Below are 22,335 nucleotides of genomic sequence, written 5' to 3'. Positions count from 1 at the left end.
TGAGTGAGATGTAAGGAAGGTGGTGGTGAGTGAGTGAGATGTGAGGAAGGTGGTGGTGAGAGATGTGAGGAAGGTGGTGAAATGAGGAAAGTGGCGAGATGTGGCTATCATGCGCTAACCTCATCTTCAAGAATAAAGTCACAATACCGTGACTGGAACAATGCACAAGAGTTAAAGGTCAAAGTCGGACCGAAACGTCGTCATAAGTTTCATTCTCCTACGTGCAGATTGTGTATGTCTTGCTTATCTTAGCCTGGGTGTCGCCGGCACTCACCTGCAGCTCAGTCATACACCCACATAAGCTACTTATGTCAAAACTAGATTCAATGAGGCGAAGGAGTGATCACCTGCGTTGAAAGGCAAGCAAGAAGTGTATTGTGCGCCACGCCACTACACTTGTCACAGTCGAGCACCCACCCACCCGCTAGCCTAGCACCCTTCTGCACCGTCCTCCTGCCCCTGCTCCGTCCTCCTGCTCCGGCTCCGTCCTCCTGCTCCGGCTCCGTCCTCCTGCTCCGGCTCCGTCCTCCTGCTCCGGCTCCGTCCTCCTGCTCCGTCCTCGTGCCCCTGCTCCGGCTCCGTCCTCGTGCCCCTGCTCCGGCTCCGTCCTCGTGCCCCTGCTCCGGCTCCGTCCTCGTGCCCCTGCTCCGGCTCCGTCCTCGTGCCCCTGCTCCGGCTCCGTCCTCGTGCTCCGGCTCCGTCCTCCTGCCCCGGCTCCGTCCTCCTGCCCCGGCTCCGTCCTCCTGCTCCGGCTCCGTCCTCCTGCTCCGGCTCCGTCCTCCTGCCCCGGCTCCGTCCTCCTGCCCCGGCTCCGTCCTCCTGCCCCGGCTCCGTCCTCCTGCCCCGGCTCCGTCCTCCTGCCCCGGCTCCGTCCTCCTGCCCCGGCTCCGTCCTCCTGCCCCGGCTCCGTCCTCCTGCCCCGGCTCCGTCCTCCTGCCCCGGCTCCGTCCTCCTGCCCCGGCTCCGTCCTCCTGCCCCGGCTCCGTCCTCCTGCCCCGGCTCCGTCCTCCTGCTCCGGCTCCGTCCTCCTGCTCCGGCTCCGTCCTCCTGCTCCGGCTCCGGCTCCGTCCTCCGGCTCCGGCTCCGGCTCCGGCTCCGTCCTCCGGCTCCGGCTCCGGCTCCGGCTCCGTCCTCCGGCTCCGGCTCCGTCCTCCTGCTCCGGCTCCGTCCTCCTGCTCCGGCTCCGTCCTCCTGCTCCGGCTCCGTCCTCGTGCCCCTGCTCCGTCCATCACAACTAACAAATAACTAAAAATTGTGGAAACCTTGGGAGAAAAAAATGCTGATGCAATCTACAAGGAATTTGCAAAGTCATTTGACAAATGCTGCCACTGAGTAATAACATCTAATAAAAATACGAGTAAAATCACAGTGTGAATTGTTTGTAACAGTGTTATTACGATTTCGCGAGTCATAAAATGAGGGCAATAAGTCTGACAAGATTACAAGTGGAATGGATATACAAATTTCTAACAAATACGTCACAGACTGCTAGTCAACGAAATAAAGTTCAGCCTCAGCAAATTAATGAAGTTCAGTAACAAAGTCATGGTACTAGCACGCACGCACACACACACACACACACACACACACACACACACACACACACACACACACACACACACACACACAGCCTGACTGCTCCAGTACTTGGCTGCAGAGGTTCGGTTTCCTATTAAAAATTTCTACACTTGTTACGGTAATGTTTCTGATACGTGTTGGCAGTAAGATGAATAGTCTCGTGCCAGGGATGTTGACACAGTGTTCTCTTATTGTGACCATGGCGCTCCTGCTTTTCACCATCCAACGGACCCTTTGTCAAGAGGAAACTGGATAGGTTCCTGATCAGCCAGGCTGTGGTGCATACGTTGGACAGCGTGCAGCTATCACCAACAACGTAACTGATCAAGTCATCAACCACGATTCTTGTTCTGGGACCGGGCCGCAGGGGCGGTGATTTCGGAGAACTTGTAGAGAAAGACGAACCCCTTTAAACCTAAGAGGCTCCATAAAGAGAAGTTGAAAGTTTTATGACAATATGTGGGAATCTCCATCGTGGAGGGCGACTCCCGCCAGGCCCAGAATATCGAGCATCTTGCAGTGGCGTCTCTGTGGAATATATGTCCCAGCTTTACAAGACTGAGTGCGACGTATATATATTCCAGAGAAAAACAGCCCAACTTTAAACTGATGTCTTCATACAATCGTAAAGCAACAACCACAAGACTTTGGTGAGACAAGAAGCTGGTTGGTTCTCCAGCTACTTGGTAAGTTTGCAAGTTCTTCAAGCCTGATTCTGATCATCTGGACTGTGATGTCTTGGTTGTAGTGTGTGCTGCTAGTACCAACAGCCTAATTTATCAGTTATAAACTAGGAAGCCTGGTCTGAAACCTGGCTGCATGATCAACGACCCTCAGAATCGACTAATGATAAATTACAGGTAGACATAAAAGTGCGAAGTGGAAGTCTGTTAAAAGTTTTGCATTCTGGCATCAATGGTGGTTTTCTCTTTCTGTCTCATGAACACACGAGGCAGCAAGTAAAAAAATAAGTTATGAAACTACAGTTACACACAATACACCAATTTTTGTGTCTTTCTTAACGTTGCTTTGTCTTGTTTTCCCGAAATTTAGGAAAGTTGATGAAAGACCGGGGCGTAAACCTCACCTCTGATATACCTTTGAAGACTTTAGAGTTTTTCTACTCCTCAAACCAGCCCCGGGTCAGACGTCAGGAAAATAATTACAGAAATAAGTAACATGAAAAGGCCAGATATATCAGAAAATACTTTTCATATGAAAGCAAAAACATCAAATCAAACAAAATCATACTTTTCAAGAATGTAACTTTTTATATCATTCAGACTTTGAATGTATTGCAGTTTAAGTCAGGTGTGAGTCTTGACGAGCACAGTTGAAGGTAACTTCTGCAAGCTCTACCTCCAGGTGTGAGTCTTGACGAGCACAGTTGAAGGTAACTTCTGCAAGCTCTACCTCCAGGTGTGAGTCTTGACGAGCACAGTTGAAGGTAACTTCTGCAAGCTCTACCTCCAGGTGTGAGTCTTGACGAGCACAGTTGAAGGTAACTCCTGCAAGCTCTACCTCCAGGTGTGAGTCTTGACGAGCACAGTAACTTTGAAGGTAACTTCTGCAAGCTCTACCTCCAGGTGTTGAAGGACTTCTGCAAGCTCTACCTCTTGAGTCTTGATGAGCACAGTTGAAGGTAACTTCTGCAAGCTCTACCTCCAGGTGTGAGTCTTGACGAGCACAGTTGAAGGTAACTCCTGCAAGCTCAACCTCCAGGTGTGAGTCTTGACGAGCACAGTTGAAGGTAACTTCTGCAAGCTCTACCTCCAGGTGTGAGTCTTGAGGAGCACAGTTGAAGGTAACTTCTGCAAGCTCTACCTCCAGGTGTGAGTCTTGAGCACAGTTGAAGGTAACTACTGAAAGCTCTACCTCCAGGTGTGAGGCTTGACGAGCACAGTTGAAGGTAACTCCTGCAAGCTCTACCTCCAGGTGTGAGTCTTGACGAGCACAGTTGAAGGTAACTTCTGCAAGCTCTACCTCCAGGTGTGAGTCTTGAGGAGCACAGTTGAAGGTAACTTCTGCAAGCTCTACCTCCAGGTGTGAGTCTTGACGAGCACAGTTGAAGGTAACTCCTGCAAGCTCTACCTCCAGGTGTGAGTCTTGACGAACACACTTGAAGGTAACTCCTGCAAGCTCTACCTCCAGGTGTGAGTCTTGACGAGCACAGTTGAAGGTAACTCTGCAAGCTCTACCTCCAGGTGTGAGTCTTGACGAGCACAGTTGAAGGTAACTCCTGCAAGCTCTACCTCCAGGTGTGAGTCTTGAGGAGCACAGTTGAAGGTAACTTCTGCAAGCTCTACCTCCAGGTGTGAGTCTTGACGAGCACAGTTGAAGGTAACTCCTGCAAGCTCTACCTCCAGGTGCGAGTCTTGAGGAGCACAGTTGAAGGTAACTTCTGCAAGCTCTACCTCCAGGTGTGAGTCTTGACGAGCACAGTTGAAGGTAACTCCTGCAAGCTCTACCTCCAGGTGTGAGTCTTGACGAGCACAGTTGAAGGTAACTTCTGCAAGCTCTACCTCCAGGTGTGAGTCTTGACGAGCACAGTTGAAGGTAACTCCTGCAAGCTCTACCTCCAGGTGTGAGTCTTGACGAGCACAGTTGAAGGTAACTTCGGCAAGCTCTACCTCCAGGTGTGAGTCTTGACGAGCACAGTTGAAGGTAACTCCTGCAAGCTCTACCTCCAGGTGTGAGTCTTGACGAGCACAGTTGAAGGTAACTTCTGCAAGCTCTACCTCCAGATGTGAGTCTTGACGAGCACAGTTGAAGGTAACTTCTGCAAGCTCTACCTCCAGGTGTGAGTTGACAAGCACAGTTGAAGGTAACTCCTGCAAGCTCTACCTTCAGGTGTGAGTCTTGACGAGCACAGTTGAAGGTAACTCCTGCAAGCTCTACCTCCAGGTGTGAGTCTTGACGAGCACAGTTGAAGGTAACTTCTGCAAGCTCTACCTCCAGGTGTGAGTCTTGAGGAGCACAGTTGAAGGTAACTTCTGCAAGCTCTACCTCCAGGTGTGAGTCTTGAGCACAGTTGAAGGTAACTAATGCAAGCTCTACCTCCAGGTGTGAGTCTTGACGAGCACAGTTGAAGGTAACTCCTGCAAGCTCTACCTCCAGGTGTGAGTCTTGACGAGCACAGTTGAAGGTAACTTCTGCAAGCTCTACCTCCAGGTGTGAGTCTTGAGGAGCACAGTTGAAGGTAACTCCTGCAAGCTCTACCTCCAGGTGTGAGTCTTGAGCACAGTTGAAGGTAACTCCTGCAAGCTCTACCTCCAGGTGTGAGTCTTAACGAGCACAGTTGAAGGTAACTTCTGCAAGCTCTACCTCCAGGTGTGAGTCTTAACGAGCACAGTTGAAGGTAACTTCTGCAAGCTCTACCTCCAGGTGTGAGTCTTGACGAGCACAGTTGAAGGTAACTTCTGCAAGCTCTACCTCCAGGTGTGAGTCTTGACGAGCACAGTTGAAGGTAACTTCTGCAAGCTCTACCTCCAGGTGTGAGTCTTGACGAGCACAGTTGAAGGTAACTTCTGCAAGCTCTACCTCCAGGTGTGAGTCTTGACGAGCACAGTTGAAGGTAACTCCTGCAAGCTCTACCTCCAGGTGTGAGTCTTGACGAGCACAGTTGAAGGTAACTTCTGCAAGCTCTACCTCCAGGTGTGAGCTCTACCTCCAGGTGTGAGTCTTGAGCACAGTTGAAGGTAACTCCTGCAAGCTCTACCTCCAGGTGTGAGTCTTGACGAGCACAGTTGAAGGTAACTTCTGCAAGCTCTACCTCCAGGTGTGAGTCTTGACGAGCACAGTTGAAGGTAACTCCTGCAAGCTCTACAGGTGTGAGTCTTCCAGGTGCTCTACCTCCAGGTGTGAGTCTTGACGAGCACAGTTGAAGGTAACTTCTGCAAGCTCTACCTCCAGGTGTGAGTCTTGACGAGCACAGTTGAAGGTAACTCCTGCAAGCTCTACCTCCAGGTGTGAGTCTTGACGAGCACAGTTGAAGGTAACTCCTGCAAGCTCTACCTCCAGGTGTGAGTCTTGACGAGCACAGTTGAAGGTAACTCCTGCAAGCTCTACCTCCAGGTGTGAGTCTTGACGAGCACAGTTGAAGGTAACTTCTGCAAGCTCTACCTCCAGGTGTGAGTCTTGACGAGCACAGTTGAAGGTAACTCCTGCAAGCTCTACCTCCAGGTGTGAGTCTTGACGAGCACAGTTGAAGGTAACTTCTGCAAGCTCTACCTCCAGGTGTGAGTCTTGACGAGCACAGTTGAAGGTAACTTCTGCAAGCTCTACCTCCAGGTGAGAGTCTTGACGAGCACAGTTGAAGGTAACTTCTGCAAGCTCTACCTCCAGGTGTGAGTCTTGACGAGCACAGTTGAAGGTAACTTCTGCAAGCTCTACCTCCAGGTGTGAGTCTTGACGAGCACAGTTGAAGGCAACCTCTGCAAGCTCTACCTCCAGGTGTGAGTCTTAACGAGCACAGTTGAAAGTAACTCCTGCAAGCTCTACCTCCAGGTGTGAGTTAACGAGCACAGTTGAAGGTAACTTCTGCAAGCTCTACCTCCAGGTGTGAGTTAACGAGCACAGTTGAAGGTAACTTCTGCAAGCTCTACCTCCAGGTGTAAGTCTTGACGAGCACAGTTAAAGGTAACTTCTGCAAGCTCTACCTCCAGGTGAGAGTCTTGACGAGCACAGTTGAAGGTAACTTCTGCAAGCTCTACCTCCAGGTGTAAGTCTTGACGAGCACAGTTAAAGGTAACTTCTGCAAGCTCTACCTCCAGGTGTGAGTCTTGACGAGCACAGTTGAAGGTAACTTCTGCAAGCTCTACCTCCAGGTGTAAGTCTTGACGAGCACAGTTAAAGGTAACTTCTGCAAGCTCTACCTCCAGGTGTGAGTCTTGACGAGCACAGTTGAAGGTAACTTCTGCAAGCTCTACCTCCAGGTGTGAGTTAACGAGCACAGTTGAAGGTAACTTCTGCAAGCTCTACCTCCAGGTGTGAGTGTTGAGGAGCACAGTTGAAGGTAACTCCTGCAAGCTCTACCTCCAGGTGTGAGTCTTGATGAGCACAGTTGAAGGTAACTTCTGCAAGCTCTACCTCCAGGTGTGAGCCTTGAGGAGCAAAGTTGAAGGTAACTCCTGCAAGCTCTACCTCCAGGTGTGAGTCTTGACGAGCAAAGTTGAAGGTAACTCCTGCAAGCTCTACCTCCAGGTGTGAGTCTTGACGAGCACAGTTGAAGGTAACTTCTGCAAGCTCTACCTCCAGGTGTGAGCCTTGAGGAGCAAAGTTGAAGGTAACTCCTGCAAGCTCTACCTCCAGGTGTGAGTCTTGACGAGCACAGTTGAAGGTAACTCCTGCAAGCTCTACCTCCAGGTGTGAGTCTTGACGAGCAAAGTTGAAGGTAACTTCTGCAAGCTCTACCTCCAGGTGTGAGTCTTGACGAGCAAAGTTGAAGGTAACTTCTGCAAGCTCTACCTCCAGGTGTGAGTCTTGACGAGCACAGTTGAAGGTAACTCCTGCAAGCTCTACCTCCAGGTGTGAGTCTTGACGAGCAAAGTTGAAGGTAACTCCTGCAAGCTCTACCTCCAGGTGTGAGTCTTGACGAGCAAAGTTGAAGGTAACTCCTGCAAGCTCTACCTCCAGGTGTGAGTCTTGACGAGCACAGTTGAAGGTAACTCCTGCAAGCTCTACCTCCAGGTGTGAGTCTTGACAAACACAGTTGAAGGTAACTCCTGCAAGCTCTACCTCAACCTTTGCAAGGCTTTCAAAATAAAACTTTGCGTATATAATCTTTTATAAATACAACCACGACTTTATTTCCATATTCCAAAACCTGCGAGAGACTAACTTTGTGGCTATAAAAGAAGTGTGGTGTAGTGGTGGTGTTGGGTGTGGTGGTGGTGTTGGGTGTGGTGGTGGTGGTGTGGGGTGTGGTGGTGGTGTTGGGTGTGGTGGTGGTGTTGGGTGTGCTGGTGGTGTGGGGTGTGGTGGTGGTGTGGGGTGTGGTTGTGGTGTGGTGTGTGGTGGTGGTGTGGGGTGTGGTGGTGGTGTGGGGTGTGGTGGTGGTGGTGTGGGGTGTGGTGGTGGTGGTGTTGTTGTTGGGTGTGTGGTGGTGGTGGTGTGGGGTGTGGTGGTGGTGTGGAGTGTGGTGGTGTTGTGGGGTGTGGTGGTGGTGTGGGGTGTGGTGGTGGTGGTGTGGGGTGTGGTGGTGGTGTGGGGTGTGGTGGTGGTGGTGTGGGGTGTGGTGGTGGTGTGGGGTGTGGTGGTGTGGGGTGTGGTGGTGGTGTGGGGTGTGGTGGTGGTGTGGGGTGTGGTGGTGGTGGTGTGGGGTGTGGTGGTGGTGGTGTGGGGTGTGGTGGTGGTGGTGTGGGGTGTGGTGGTGGTGTTGTTGTTGTTGTTGGGTGTGTGGTGGTGGTGGTGTTGTTGGGTGTGTGGTGGTGGTGGTGGTGTTGGGTGTGTGGTGGTGGTGGTGGTGGTGGTGGTGGTGTGGGGTGTGGTGGTGGTGGTGTGGGGTGTGGTGGTGGTGGTGTGGGGTGTGGTGGTGGTGTGGGGTGTGGTGGTGGTGGTGTGGGGTGTGGTGGTGGTGGTGTGGGGTGTGGTGGTGGTGGTGTGGGGTGTGGTGGTGGTGTGGGGTGTGGTGGTGGTGGTGTGGAGTGTGGTGGTGGTGTGGTGGTGGTGTGGTGGTGGTGTGGGGTGTGGTGTTGGGTGTGGTGGTGGTGTTGGGTGTGGTGGTGGTGGTGTGGGGTGTGGTGGTGGTGTGGAGTGTGGTGGTGGTGTGGAGTGTGGTGGTGGTGTGGGGTGTGGTGGTGGTGTGGGGTGTGGTGGTGGTGTTGTTGGGTGTGTGGTGGTGGTGGTGTTGTTGTTGGGTGTGTGGTGGTGGTGTTGTTGTTGGGTGTGTGGTAGTGGTGTGTGGTGGTGGTGTGTGGTGGTGAGTGTGTGTTGGTAAGTGTGTGGTGGTGAGTGTGTGGTGGTGAGTGTGTGGTGGTGAGTGTGTGGTGGTGAGTGTGTGGTGGTGTTGGGTGTGGTGTTGGGTGTGGTGTTGGGTGTGGTGTTGGGTGTGGTGTTGGGTGTGGTGTTGGGTGTAGCGGTGGTGGTGTTGGGTGTAGCGGTGGTGGTGTTGGGTGTAGCGGTGGTGGTGTTGGGTGTAGCGGTGGTGGTGTTGGGTGTAGCGGTGGTGGTGTTGGGTGTAGCGGTGGTGGTGTTGGGTGTGGCGGTGGTAGTGGTGTTGGGTGTGGCGGTGGCAGTGGTGTTGGGTGTAGCGGTGGTGGTGTTGGGTGTGGCGGTGGTAGTGGTGTTGGGTGTGGCGTGTGGTGGTGGTAGAGGTGTTGGGTGTGGCTTGTGGTGGTGGTAGAGGTGTTGGGTGTGGCTTGTGGTGGTGGTAGTTGTGTTGGGTGTGGCGTGTGGTGGTGGTAGTGGTGTTGGGTGTGGCGTGTGGTGGTGGTAGTGGTGTTGGGTGTGGCGGTGGTAGTGGTGTTGGGTGCGGCGGTGTTAGTGGTGTTGGATGCGGCGATGGTAGTGGTGTTGGGTGTGGCGTGTGGTGGTGGTAGTAGTGGTGTTGGGTGTGGCGTGTGGTGGTGGTAGTAGTGGTGTTGGGTGTGGCGTGTGGTGGTGGTAGTAGTGGTGTTGGGTGTGGCGTGTGGTGGTGGTGGTGGTGGTGTTGGGTGTGTGGTGGTGGTGGTAGTGGTGTTGGGTGTGGCGTTTGGTGGTGGTAGTAGTGGTGTTGGGTGTGGCGTGTGGTGGTGGTAGTAGTGGCGGTGTTGTCTGTAGTGGTGGTAGTGTTGGGTGTAGTGGTGGTGGTAGTGTTGGGTGTAGTGGTGGTGGTAGTGTTGGGTGTAGTGGTGGTGGTAGTGTTGGATGTAGTGGTGGTGGTAGTGGTGGTGGTGGTAGTGGTGTTGGGTGTAGTGGTGTTGGGTGAAGTGGTGTTGGGTGAAGTGGTGTTGGGTGAAGTGGTGTTGGGTGAAGTGGTGTTGGGTGAAGTGGTGTTGGGTGAAGTGGTGTTGGGTGTAGTGGTGTTGGGTGTAGTGGTGTTGGGTGTAGTGGTGTTGGGTGTAGTGGTGTTGGGTGTAGTGGTGTTGGGTGTAGTGGTGTTGGGTGTAGTGGTGGTGGTAGCAGTGTTTGGCGTGGTGGTGGTAGTGGTGTTGGGTGTGGTGGTGGTAGTGGTGTTGGGTGTGGTGGTGGTAGTGGTGGTGGGTATGGCGTGTGGTGGTGGTAGTGGTGTTGGGTGTGGCGTGTGGTGGTGGTAGTGGTGTTGGGTGTGGCGTGTGGTGGTGGTGTTGGGTGTGGCGTGTGGTGGTGGTAGTGAGGTTGGGTGTGGCGTGTGGTGGTGGTAGTGGTGTTGGGTGTGGTGTGGTGGCGGTAGCGGTGTTGGGTGTGGTGTGGTGGCGGTGTTGGGTGTGTTGTGGTGGCGGTGGTGGGTGTGGTGTGGTAGCGGTGTTGGGTGTGGTGTGGTAGCGGTGTTGGGTGTGGTGGTGGTAGCAGTGTTGGGTGTGGTGGTGGTAGCGGTGTTGGGTGTGGTGGTGGTAGCGGTGTTGGGTGTGGTGGTGGTAGCGGTGTTGGGTGTGGTGGTGGTAGCGGTGTTGGGTGTGGTGGTGGTAGCGGTGTTGGGTGTGGTGGCGATGTTGGGTGAGGTGTGGTGGTGGTGTTGGGTGTAGCGGTGGTGGTGTTGGGTGTAGCGGTGGTGGTGTTGGGTGTAGCGGTGGTGGTGTTGGGTGTAGCGGTGGTGGTGTTGGGTGTAGCGGTGGTGGTGTTGGGTGTGGCGGTGGTAGTGGTGTTGGGTGTGGCGGTGGTAGTGGTGTTGGGTGTGGTGGTGGCAGTGGTGTTGGGTGTGGCGGTGGCAGTGGTGTTGGGTGTGGCGGTGGCAGTGGTGTTGGGTGTGGCGGTGGCAGTGGTGTTGGGTGTGGCGGTGGCAGTGGTGTTGGGTGTGGTGTGTGGTGGTGTTGGGTGTGGCTTGTGGTGGTAGTGGTGTTGGGTGTGGCGTGTGGTGGTGGTAGTGGTGTTGGGTGTGACGTGTGGTGGTGGTAGTGGTGTTGGGTGCGGCGGTGGTAGTGGTGTTGGGTGCGGCGGTGTTAGTGGTGTTGGATGCGGCGATGGTAGTGGTGTTGGGTGTGGCGTGTGGTGGGGGTAGTAGTGGTGTTGGGTGTGGCGTGTGGTGGTGGTAGTGGTGTTGGGTGTGGCGTGTGGTGGTGGTAGTAGTGGTGTTGGGTGTGGCGTGTGGTGGTGGTAGTAGTGGTGTTGGGTGTGGCGTGTGGTGGTGGTAGTAGTGGTGTTGGGTGTGGCGTGTGGTGGTGGTAGTAGTGGTGTTGGGTGTGGCGTGTGGTGGTGGTAGTAGTGGTGTTGGGTGTGGCGTGTGGTGGTGGTAGTAGTGGTGTTGGGTGTGGCGTGTGGTGGTGGTAGTAGTGGTGTTGGGTGTGGGTGGCGGTAGTGGTGTTGGGTGTGGGTGGCGGTAGTGGTGTTGGGTGTGGGTGGCGGTAGTGGTGTTGGGTGTGGGTGGCGGTAGTGGTGTTGGGTGTGGGTGGCGGTAGTGGTGTTGGGTGTGGGTGGTGGTAGTGGTGTTGGGTGTGGGTGGTGGTAGTGGTGTTGGGTGTGGGTGGTGGTAGTGGTGTGGGTGGTGGTAGTGGTGATGGGCGTGGGTGGTGGTAGTGGTGATGGGTGTGGGTGGTGGTAGTGGTGTTGGGTGTGGGTGGTGGTAGTGGTGTTGGGTGTGGGTGGTGGTAGTGGTGTTGGGTGTGGGTGGTGGTAGTGGTGTTGGGTGTGGGTTGTGGTGGTAGTGGTGTTGGGTGTGGGTTGTGGTGGTGGTGTTGGGCGAGGTGTGGTGGTGTTGGGTGAGGTGTGGTGGTGGTGTTGGGTGAGGTGTGGTGGTGGGTGAGGTGTGGTGGTGGTTTTGGTGTGGTGTGTGGTTTTGGTGGTGTGGTGTGTGGTGGTGGTGGTGGTGTTGGGTGTGGTGTGTGGTGGTGGTGTGGTGTGTGGTGGTGTTGGGTGTGGTGGGTGGTAGTGTGGTGAGTGGTGGTGTTGGGTGTGGTGGTGTTGGGTGTGGTGGTGTTGGGTGAGGTGTGTGGTGGTATTGGGTGAGGTGTGTGGTGGTATTGGGTGAGGTGTGTGGTGGCGTTGGGTGTGGTGTGTGGTGGCGTTGGGTATGGTGGCGTTGGGTATGGCGGCGTTGGGTGTGGTGTGTGTGGTGGCGTTGGGTGTGGTGTGTGTGGTGGCGTTGGGTGTGGCGTGTGTGGTGGCGTTGGGTGTGGTGTGTGTGGTGGCGTTGGGTGTGGTGTGTGTGGTGGCGTTGGGTGTGGTGTGTGTGGTGGCGTTGGGTGTGGTGTGTGTGGTGGCGTTGGGTGTGGTGTGTGTGGTGGCGTTGGGTGTGGTGTGTGTGGTGGCGTTGGGTGTGGTGTGTGTGGTGGCGTTGGGTGTGGTGTGTGTGGTGGCGTTGGGTGTGGTGTGTGTGGTGGCGTTGGGTGTGGTGTGTGTGGTGGCGTTGCGTGTGGTGTGGTGGTGGTGTTGCGTGTGGTGTGGTGGTGGTGTTGCGTGTGGTGTGGTGGTGGTGTTGCGTGTGGTGTGGTGGTGGTGTTGCGTGTGGTGTGGTGGTGGTGTTGCGTGTGGTGTGGTGGTGGTGTTGCGTGTGGTGTGGTGGTGGTGTTGCGTGTGGAGTGGTGGTGGTGTTGCGTGTGGAGTGGTGGTGGTGTTGCGTGTGGTGGTGGTGTTGGTGTGGTGGTGTTGGGTTTGGTGCGGTGTTGGGTGTGGTGTTGGGTGTGGTGGTGGTGGTGTTGGGTGAGGTGTGGTGGTGGTGGTGTTGGGTGAGGTGTGGTGGTGGTGGTGTTGGGTGAGGTGTGTGGTGGTGGTGTTGGGTGAGGTGTGTGGTGGTGGTGTTGGGTGAGGTGTGTGGTGGTGTTGGGTGAGGTGTGTGGTGGTGTTGGGTGAGGTGTGTGGTGGTGTTGGGTGAGGTGTGTGGTGGTGTTGGGTGAGGTGTGTGGTGGTGTTGGGTGAGGTGTGTGGTGGTGTTGGGCGAGGTGTGGTGGTGGTGTTGGGTGAGGTGTGGTGGTGGTGTTGGGTGTGGTGTGGTGGTGGTGTTGGGTGTGGTGTGTAGTGGTGTTGGGTGTGGTGTGTAGTGGTGTTGGGTGTGGTGTGTAGTGGTGTTGGGTGTGGTGTGTAGTGGTGTTGGGTGTGGTGTGTAGTGGTGTTGGGTGAGGTGTGTGGTGGTGTTGGGTGTGGTGTGTAGTGGTGTTGGGTGTGGTGTGTGGTGGTGGCATGAATGTGGTGGTGAAGGCAGGCAGTGTGGTACACTGGCTAGCAGCCACCACTAGATACGAGCGGGAGGGAGGGTGACAGGTGGAAGCGTGGAAAATAAAACTGAGTAATAAAGTGGACTTTGGTCAGCAAGTTCGGCGTGTGTGTGTGTGCCAAAGCTGACGCCATACTGCCTGCGTCTGCACCAGAGCTGACGCCATACTGCCTGCGTCTGCACCAGAGCTGACGCCATACTGCCTGCGTCTGCACCAGAGCTGACGCCATACTGCCTGCGTCTGCACCAGAGCTGACGCCATACTGCCTGCGTCTGCACCAGAGCTGACGCCATACTGCCTGCGTCTGCACCAGAGCTGACGCCATACTGCCTGCGTCTGCACCAGAGCTGACGCCATACTGCCTGCGTCTGCACCAGAGCTGACGCCATACTGCCTGCGTCTGCACCAGAGCTGACGCCATACTGCCTGCGTCTGCACCAGAGCTGACGCCATACTGCCTGCGTCTGCACCAGAGCTGACGCCATACTGCCTGCGTCTGCACCAGAGCTGACGCCATACTGCCTGCGTCTGTACCAGAGCTGACGCCATACTGCCTGCGTCTGTACCAAAGCTGACGCCATACTGTCTGCGTCTGTACTAAAGCTGACGCCATACTGCCTGCGTCTGTACCAAAGCTGACGCCATACTGCCTGCGTCTGTACCAAAGCTGACGCCATACTGCCTGCGTCTGTACCAGAGCTGACGCCATACTGCCTGCGTCTGTACCAAAGCTGACGCCATACTGCCTGCGTCTGTACCAAAGCTGACGCCATACTGTCTGCGTCTGTACTAAAGCTGACGCCATACTGCCTGCGTCTGTACCAAAGCTGACGCCATACTGCATGCGTCTGTACCGAAGCTGACGCCATACTGCCTGCGTCTGTACCAGAGCTGACGCCATACTGCCTGCGTCTGTACCAAAGCTGACGCCATACTGCCTGCGTCTGTACCAAAGCTGACGCCATACTGCCTGCGTCTGTACCAAAGCTGACGCCATACTGCCTGCGTCTGTACCAAAGCTGACGCCATACTGCCTGCGTCTGTACCAAAGCTGACGCCATACTGAATGCGTCTGTACCAGAGCTGACGCCATACTGCCTGCGTCTGTACCAGAGCTGACGCCATACTGCCTGCGTCTGTACCAGAGCTGACGCCATACTGCCTGCGTCTGTACCAAAGCTGACGCCATACTGCTTGCGTCTGTACCAAAGCTGACGCCATACTGCCTGCGTCTGTACCAGAGCTGACGCCATACTGCCTGCGTCTGTGCCAAAGCTGACGCCATACTGCCTGCGTCTGTACCAGAGCTGACGCCATACTGCCTGCGTCTGTACCAGAGCTGACGCCATACTGCCTGCGTCTGTACCAAAGCTGACGCCATACTGCCTGCGTCTGTACCAAAGCTGACGCCATACTGCCTGCGTCTGTACCAAAGCTGACGCCATACTGTCTGCGTCTGTGCCAGAGCTGACGCCAGAGCTCACTAGCAGACAACTTATATCTGAAGAAGGAAAAGAACTAGGAGCTAACACCATACTAAACACACTGCCACTGATGCAGAGTCACATCAGCAGTACATGTGATACCGGAATATCTCAGAACATTTTTAATCTAAATATACTTTTAGGATGCTGTATGTGACATATATGGCTCATAATGGAATGTTACTTCAGCGTGGAGAACCAACCACATGATGTATATACGAGAGTAGATAATGTCTGGAGGAGAGGGGACTTATGTTAGAGGGAGGGGAAACAAATGTCAACTGAAAAAAAAAACTGAAAACGTCACAGGCATCTCAGAAAGCATTTCTTTATTTTTCAGGATTACAGAGAAGTCGAGTGCGCCAGATGAGGAACTTGTATAGGCAAATCTATTATGCAACATCAAAAGCACAAACGACAGAAAGCACTAAGCCATAATAAAGTAGATGCAATTTAAGCCAACTAAAGAGGGGCCAGGAGCTGTGTCGACCCCTGCAACCACAACTCGGTGAATACACAAGACTGAACATCAACAACTAGAAGATACCAGCACAACAAAGGCGTGAGTTGCCACAGTGAAAATCTCTCTTCTGCAAGGAGCAGCACTCTCCCCATTCTTATATCCAACAGAGACATGAATCATAGCATCGTATCATCACTTGCAATGATCAAAATTTGTACCAGTAGGGCATTCGTTGAGGACAAGTCTACAAGCTGATATAACCAGGTCTTCAGTACAGAACGTACTCAAACCTCTCAGACCGAAAGATGAATGCAAGTAACTTAGAAATGATAATGCCAGAATATCTCACAGTTCAGGATCACAATGTTATCACAACAGCAAGGAAAAGGATAAACTGGATAGCTAAAATCTTCAAAACAAGAGATGCCAAGACAAGTATGCTACTCTAGGACAAGGTTCTCTCCAGACTGAAATACAATGCGCTAAAAGCTCCCTTTAAGAAAGGCGAATATGCAGATCTAGAATATACAAAGAACCTTTACTGCCTGTATAAATGCAGAAAGATGCATCATAAATTACACGTGAAAAAAGCCAATAGGGGTTGGTACTAAATCTGCACACCGAAGTCACTCCTTGCGAAAGCAAGAGGCAGACTGTGCAAATTACCCCAATGAAAACCAAGAGTGCGACGAGTACAATAAGAGAACTCAGCAATGTGGAAAAGACTTGGGAGTCATGGTAAGCAGAAATCTAAAGCCAAGACAGCAGTGCCTTAGTGTGCGCAACAAGGCCAACAGATTACTTGGATTTATCTCAAGAAGTATAAGTAACAGAAGTCCAAAAGTTATTTTACAGCTCTATACATCACTAGTGAGGCCTCATTTAGATTATGCTGCTCAGTTTTGGTCTCCTTACTACAGGATGGACAGACTCATTAGAGAGCATTCAGAGAAGAATGACTAAAATGATTTACTGTGTAAGGAACCTCCCGTATGAAGACAGACTTAAAGCCTTAAATCTCCACTCTCTGGAGAGGAGTAGAATGAGAGGAGATATCATTGAAGTGTATAAGTGGATGACAGGCATAAACAAGGGAGATATTAATAAAGTACTGAGGGTGTCGAACCAGGTAAGAACCAGAAATAATGGATATAAGTTGGATAAATTTAAATTTAGAAAGGACATAGGTAAGTACTGGTTTTCTAACAGTTGTAGATGCGTGGAACAGTCTTCCTAGTGGGGTGATAGAGGCTAGGACCTTGGGTAGCTTTAAGAAGAGACTGGATAAATATATGAGTGGGAGGGGCTGGGTTTGATTGGTGTCATGGGGTACGGGAGTTATTTCTTAGGTGGCTTTAGGTAGAGATCGTTTTGATAAGGACCTGCCTCGTATGGGCCAGTAGGCCTTCTGCAGTGTTCCTACATTCTTATGTTCTTAAGTGTAAAGAGAAACTGTTCAGCACTCTCCCTTCGTACATAAAGGAAATTACCAACACATTAAATTCCTCAGGTCAGTTTCTGATCAGCCAGGCTGTGGTACCTACACGGGAATGCCTGTGGCTAGCACCAACAGTCTGAGTGAACAGGTCATAGACCAGGACGCCTGTGCTGGGTCCGCGTCATCAGGTGTTGATGGGGAGTGGTGGTAGTGCTGAGTGGTGGTGGTGGTGGCGGTGGTGCTGAGTGGTTGCGGCGGCGGCCGGGGAGGGGAAGTGAGCTCAATAAAAGCACTGATGATGACACTGGCAACAGACAAGAATTGTTACAAATTTTATTAAGAGTGCTCATTAAAATTGTATTAAGGGAAAGGAGTGCCTGTTATATACCTATGAATAGTTTGAAGATGTGTTTTTTTTTTTTTAACTTTCTCAGCTCGGACTGGGACCAGACTTTTCTGTTGATTGCTTTTTCAACCAGGCTGCTGCCTTTGGTGACCAGTTGGCCCACACAGCCATCACAGCTTGGCTGATCTGGCATTTCGCACAAGCAATACTTCAATTTCCACTTGAAGACTTCTTCACTTGTTCCAGCTACCTGTTGGTAGGAGGTTGAATAGTCTTGGATTAAGGATATGGACAGTATTCTCCTATTGTACCGATGGCGGCTCTGCTCTTCACTGGGTCTATTTTACATCTTACGTACCACTCCAGTACGTTTTTGGTTGTAGTGAGATTTGGAATTAGGCCCTCAAGTATCTTCCATGTACATATCAACAAAATTCTTCACTTCAATCTGGGAAGTACATTCCAGTAGTTTAAATGCATTACTGACTATGGGGAGTAAACTACCCGTTTAAATACTCCTAGCTCAAATACTTCTACTGCTTGGAACGGAACCATCAACAATGAACAACACTGTAAACACAATAACACAATTGATTTTAATCGTGTAATCAATGGCATTTCTCTTATCCTGGCCTTCACGAGATTTGTTTTATCGTCATCTCTAAATAATAGATCATCGGACATTATTAAACTCAAGTTTTGTACATATCTTTGTAATGCATGTCTTGTATTTTGTATTCAGTGCTCCTTTGAAGTTCATTATTTCTATATCTGAGCAGGTGGAATGTGTCACTACTAAGCATCATGCTATTTCCCACTATCTGCAAGTAGAAGACTTTGTTGATATTTGCTTGCAATTTTCCCATGTCTTCTACCTAAGCGACTTTCATGCTATCGATATCGTCCACATAGAAACAGACGAGGCTGTGGCTAGTGTTATCAATGTCTGTCATGAGAATGAGAAACATTAAAAAGGCACAAGGACCTTGCCCTGGGGTATTACACTTTTTACTTTGCCGAGGATATTTTTTATGCTACATCTATTGCTACTACTACCACTAGGTGTTATATTTGTAAGCAAACTGAATATTCATTTCCCCACTTTTCTTGTTATACTTATTGATCTGTTTTACTGGCTAGCACCACATGATCGCAAATATCAAATGCCTTAGTGAATTCCGTGGAGACCACATTTATTTTTTTAGTTTTCTTCCATCGTCTCTATAGTTTGGTAATAACTATCTAGTAGTTGTGACAATAATTATCTTCCCTTTGTAAATCTATATCGATTGGAGTGGTGGTCAAACTTTTCCATAAAACTTGTATTTTAGTATGTCGCCATCCTTTTTACAAACTTACGTTCTGTTAATGCTACTGATCCGTAATACTGTGCAGAAGAGCTATGCCTGTACTTTTCACCTACACATAAGCTCTCTCCAAAGAACACCAAGTACTTTTATTAGAGTTATTTGCACTGCTCAAGTTCCATGAATCAGGCCCAGGTGCTGTGTGGGGGTCATGCTTTTCAATTCATTTTTGAATTCTGGGGATGTGTGTTTATATCAGATATATGATCTGAAGGTTGGGCAGACTCATACTGGTCTTTCACTCTTTCTCTCCCCTTTTTCATCATCGGTGCATGAACCTCCTGTGAGTAGTGGGACAATCCTAGATTTATTTTTTGACTGACTTTACGTATGTATAGAAATATTTAAGATCTTTTTTCTTTGTAATTTCCTGAACGGCTTCTGCTTTTGTCTTTCTACCGCCTTGTATCAATGTTTTAGCTTTTGTTCTCTGTGCAGATCCCTTCAAGGAAGGGTTCTTGATGTCGGTAAGGAGTTCTTGATTACAGAACTTGAATCTTTGCTGCCCTTCATTAAATCGAACCTGAATACCTCTCATTCCACCAGGAGTTATATGACCCCTACGGGTTTAGCACCCCTCCATCAATGTAATCTGATCTCTGTGTATATCATCTGAGACTTGTGCTTTTTTTTAAGCAATTCAATAACCGTTATCCACCTTCACATTCTTCTATGTTTTCTTTCTGTATGTGATCTCCTTGCGGACTTTCTCAGGGGAATATTTAATATGGACTTTGTATACTTCTGTATTCAGCTTTTCCATACCATGACGTGGGTTAAGGGTACCTGGGACAATTTCTGAGAGAATGTCATGGCTCACTTCGTTTCAGCCAATTCGCTGAGAGTTATGTTAAATTTACTAAACAAATCTTCACATTAGCTAGTTCTTAGGTTCTTTATGCATAAATTTATGCTTGTCTGTGCTTCAGTGACGTTGAGATCGGAGATTATTATATTTGAAATCCTTATATGTCTCATTAGTTCCTCACAGTTCTTGAAGATAAAATCAATGTCTTTTCACGATCAACAGCTTCTGCTACCTGTTGGTTTAAAGTATTTTTCCCACAAATCCATATTAAATTATGTACCACTCCACCACCATCAGTTGTATGATGTAACAGGTTAAGATTGTCATGCAGTACTACCATCACCTGCATGATGAAACACGAGAAGCACCACTAACATTACCTGTACTAAATATTTCTTACTGTTTATCGAAGTGGTTCCAAAGTGGAATCAGCTAGACGAGGCGGTGAAGGCAAGCTCGATACACAACTTTAAGAGTAGATATAAAATTCAAGATAGCAAGAATTAATAATACTGAATTAAAGTAATTCTAGGGGGTGCGGTCAGGAGCAGTCTCTTGACGAGTTAATCAACAAACTTATGAAGTTAAAGTTAGCATTTTAACAACACTTCATACAAGGACAAGCAAAAAACAACTCCAATCGTCAAAGCTGACTCGCAAAATCCAGACTAATGAGCCCATTATACCGTGCACATTTAACAATTACTTCATGGCTTCAATGTTAAAGCTGAAGTGATAATCGTTACTGTGAAGCTAAACATCAGCAAAATGATTCGTTTACCTGCTGCTAAACATGGGAAATTTCTCTTTCATTTAAACATTCTACATCACGAATGGAAACATTTACATCCATAGAAACATTTACGGCTCAGTTTCTTCGTATTTTTCTGACGATACAGTTTTTATTAATTTCTCCAGTACGACTTTGCAGAAGTAAATAAATAACTGAAACGGAAATCAAACTCGTATCTAACTTCCAAACTAAACATCTCGGTAATTCCTTTTCCTGGACTACACTCTTAGCAGCACACAGCAATCAATATAACACTAGACGTGGTGTACTACACTATTTCTTTAAGCTTTTAGTTCATTTCCATAATACCTACAAGTCTTACTATGAACGTAATCCAGTGAGAAAATCGTTAGCCTTGTCCACCAAAGTCCAAATAAAAGAGTCATATCTGGAACATTTATAAATACATTCTTTTCAGTCTTAAGGCCAAGTGTTCAATGTAAGGGCGCCAATTACTGGAATGGTCAACTTAATTCGCCAAGAAACTTCTTAAAAGACAAGTTTATAGAAAAGTTATTTGTCGAAACATTTAGTATCGTTCACTTTCCAGGACGATCTGATCAGTGTATATATTAGTTACGAGGATGGCGAGTTCAGTGGTCAGTAACCATGATGTACAAGTCTCTCACTTAACCTCATGAGGACAACTGAGCTAGTATAAGCAAGCTCTGGTGGACTTTCTACAGTTAACCTCGCGAGACCAGCACTGGTGACGGTGTTCCTACACCAGACCTCCAGACTAGCTCTGGTGTAGGTGTTCTTAGATCAGACCTCACAAGAGTAGCGTTGGTGGAAGTCTTCCTACACCAGAACTCACGAAGCCAACGCTGGTGGTGTTTCTGAACCAAACCAGCACTGATGGAGGTCTTCTCAGATCAGACCTCATGAGACTAGCAATGGTAGAAACCTTCTTGAACCAGATCATCACTAGAGATCTCACTGCATCAGCGGGAATGGGTCAGCAACTTTCCAGCAAACTGCACTTCGCCTCACCTGAGGGACACGTGGGTCGGAGAGCAAGTGACCACACGTCTGACTTGCAGCGCGGTTAGGCGGGCACTGGCACTGTATAGAGAGCCAGGAGGCTGCAGGCAGGAGAGCAAGAAACACTCACACACAGCTTCCAGTACAGTGTTCTCGCAAAACGTGCAACCACAATTTTATCCTCAATATCTCAATTCTATTTATGTTTCATTATGACTTTTCTAGATTTTTAAATGTATCGTTATTTTTTTAATAAAGTAGGAATTTTAAGTACCAAGAATTTGACTAATATATCATTATATAAAATTCCTCGTGTATGGAGTACCTCTCCTATATATAAGGCACTTCTTGGTTTATTTTTTTTATTAACACATCGGCCGTCTCCCACCAAGGCAGGGTGGACCGAAAAAGAAAAACTTTCATCATTCACTCCATCACTGTCTTGCCAGAGGCGCGTTTACACTACAGCGCAGGCATTGTACTTCCCATCTCCAGGACTCAAGTCCGGCCTGCCGGTTTCCCTGAATCCCTTCATAAATGTTACCTTGCTCACACTTCAACAGCACGTCAAGTCCTAAAAACCATTTGTCTCCATTCGCTTCTAACACGCTCACGCATGCTTGCTGGAAGTCCAAGTCCCTCGCACACAAAACCTACTTTGCCCCCTCCCTCCAACCTTTCCTAGGCCGACCCCTACCCCGCTTTCTCTCCACTACAGATTTATACAGTCTCGAAGTCATTCTATTTTGTTACAACCTTTCTACTTGTCCAAACCATCTCAACCCCTCCTCAGCCCTCTGGATAATAGTTTTGGTAATCCCGCACCTTCTCCTAATTTCCAAACTACGAATTCTCTGCATTATATTCACACCACACACTGCCCTCAGACATGACATCACTACATCCAGCCTTCTCCTTGTTGCAACATTCACCAGGCATGCTTCACACCCATATAATTATGAGTGTTGGTATAACTATACTTTCATATATTCCCCTCTTTGCTTCCATAGACAAAGTTCTTTGTCTGCACAGACTCCCAAGTGCACCACTCACCTTTTTCCCTCATCAATTCTATGATTCACCTCATCTTTCATAGACCCATCTGCTGACACGTCCACTCCAAAATATCTGAATACATTCACCTCCTCCACTCTCTCCCTCCAATCTGATATCCAGTCTTTCGTTACCTAATTTTATCCTCATCGCCTTACTCTTTCCTATATTCACTTTTAATTTTCTTTTTTTTTACATACCCTACCAACCAGCCTCTGCAACTTCTCTTCAGAATCTTGGTTTATATATTTTACTATTCCTAAAGAATGCTATTGAGAAATGACGAAAACACTTAGAATTTAATTTACTCTTCACTCTGGTTAGGGAAGGTCCACTTCTTCAGTCCACAGGGCTGACGAAAATGACTTGTGATTGTGTCCAATTATAACCCTAACCAAGTCAAAGTCAGAACAATTATAGTAAGAAACTTTTTATCAAACTGTATTCTTTTACGATCTCTCTTGCATAAATTGATTTGCAGTAAAACAATGACATGCTGTAAATAACTTACCTTTATATTTCCCTACTAGTAACATTCATTTTTTTCCGAGGAACACCATGAATTTGTGCTGCATACTAAAAAATTACTTTTGATTAATTGGTGGATCACACCGCGTTAATTTAGAATTTTTCCAAACTTTGCAGCAATTTTTTGTTCAAATGAAACAAAATTAACACAGGCGTCAGAATGCTCCCAAACAAATTGAATTATAAGGAGTTTGATGAACAGACATGCGTAAGCGCATGTGCATGCGTG

General features: G+C 49.6%; 2 protein-coding genes across 4 annotated transcripts in view; both read right to left on the bottom strand.

The window, feature by feature from the left end:
- The window catches only part of LOC128686221 (uncharacterized), a 58,894-nt gene extending 37,726 nt beyond the window's left edge, over positions 1-21,168 (bottom strand). For both annotated transcript variants that reach the window (XM_053773057.2, XM_070083233.1), the window contains exon 1: positions 20,535-21,168. The gene's annotated coding sequence lies outside the window, so the exon portion shown is untranslated. The remainder of the gene's footprint in view (positions 1-20,534) is intronic.
- Positions 1-22,335, bottom strand: part of LOC128686222 (protein phosphatase PTC7 homolog) — a 317,819-nt gene that overhangs the window by 147,566 nt on the left and 147,918 nt on the right. The gene's annotated exons all lie outside the window — the stretch shown is intronic.

The sequence above is a fragment of the Cherax quadricarinatus genome, chromosome 9, assembly GCF_038502225.1.
Source record: "Cherax quadricarinatus isolate ZL_2023a chromosome 9, ASM3850222v1, whole genome shotgun sequence".
NCBI lineage: Eukaryota > Metazoa > Arthropoda > Malacostraca > Decapoda > Parastacidae > Cherax > Cherax quadricarinatus.
The sequence above is the reverse complement of the archived record's forward strand: the minus strand, read 5'-3'. Positions and strand labels throughout refer to the sequence as shown.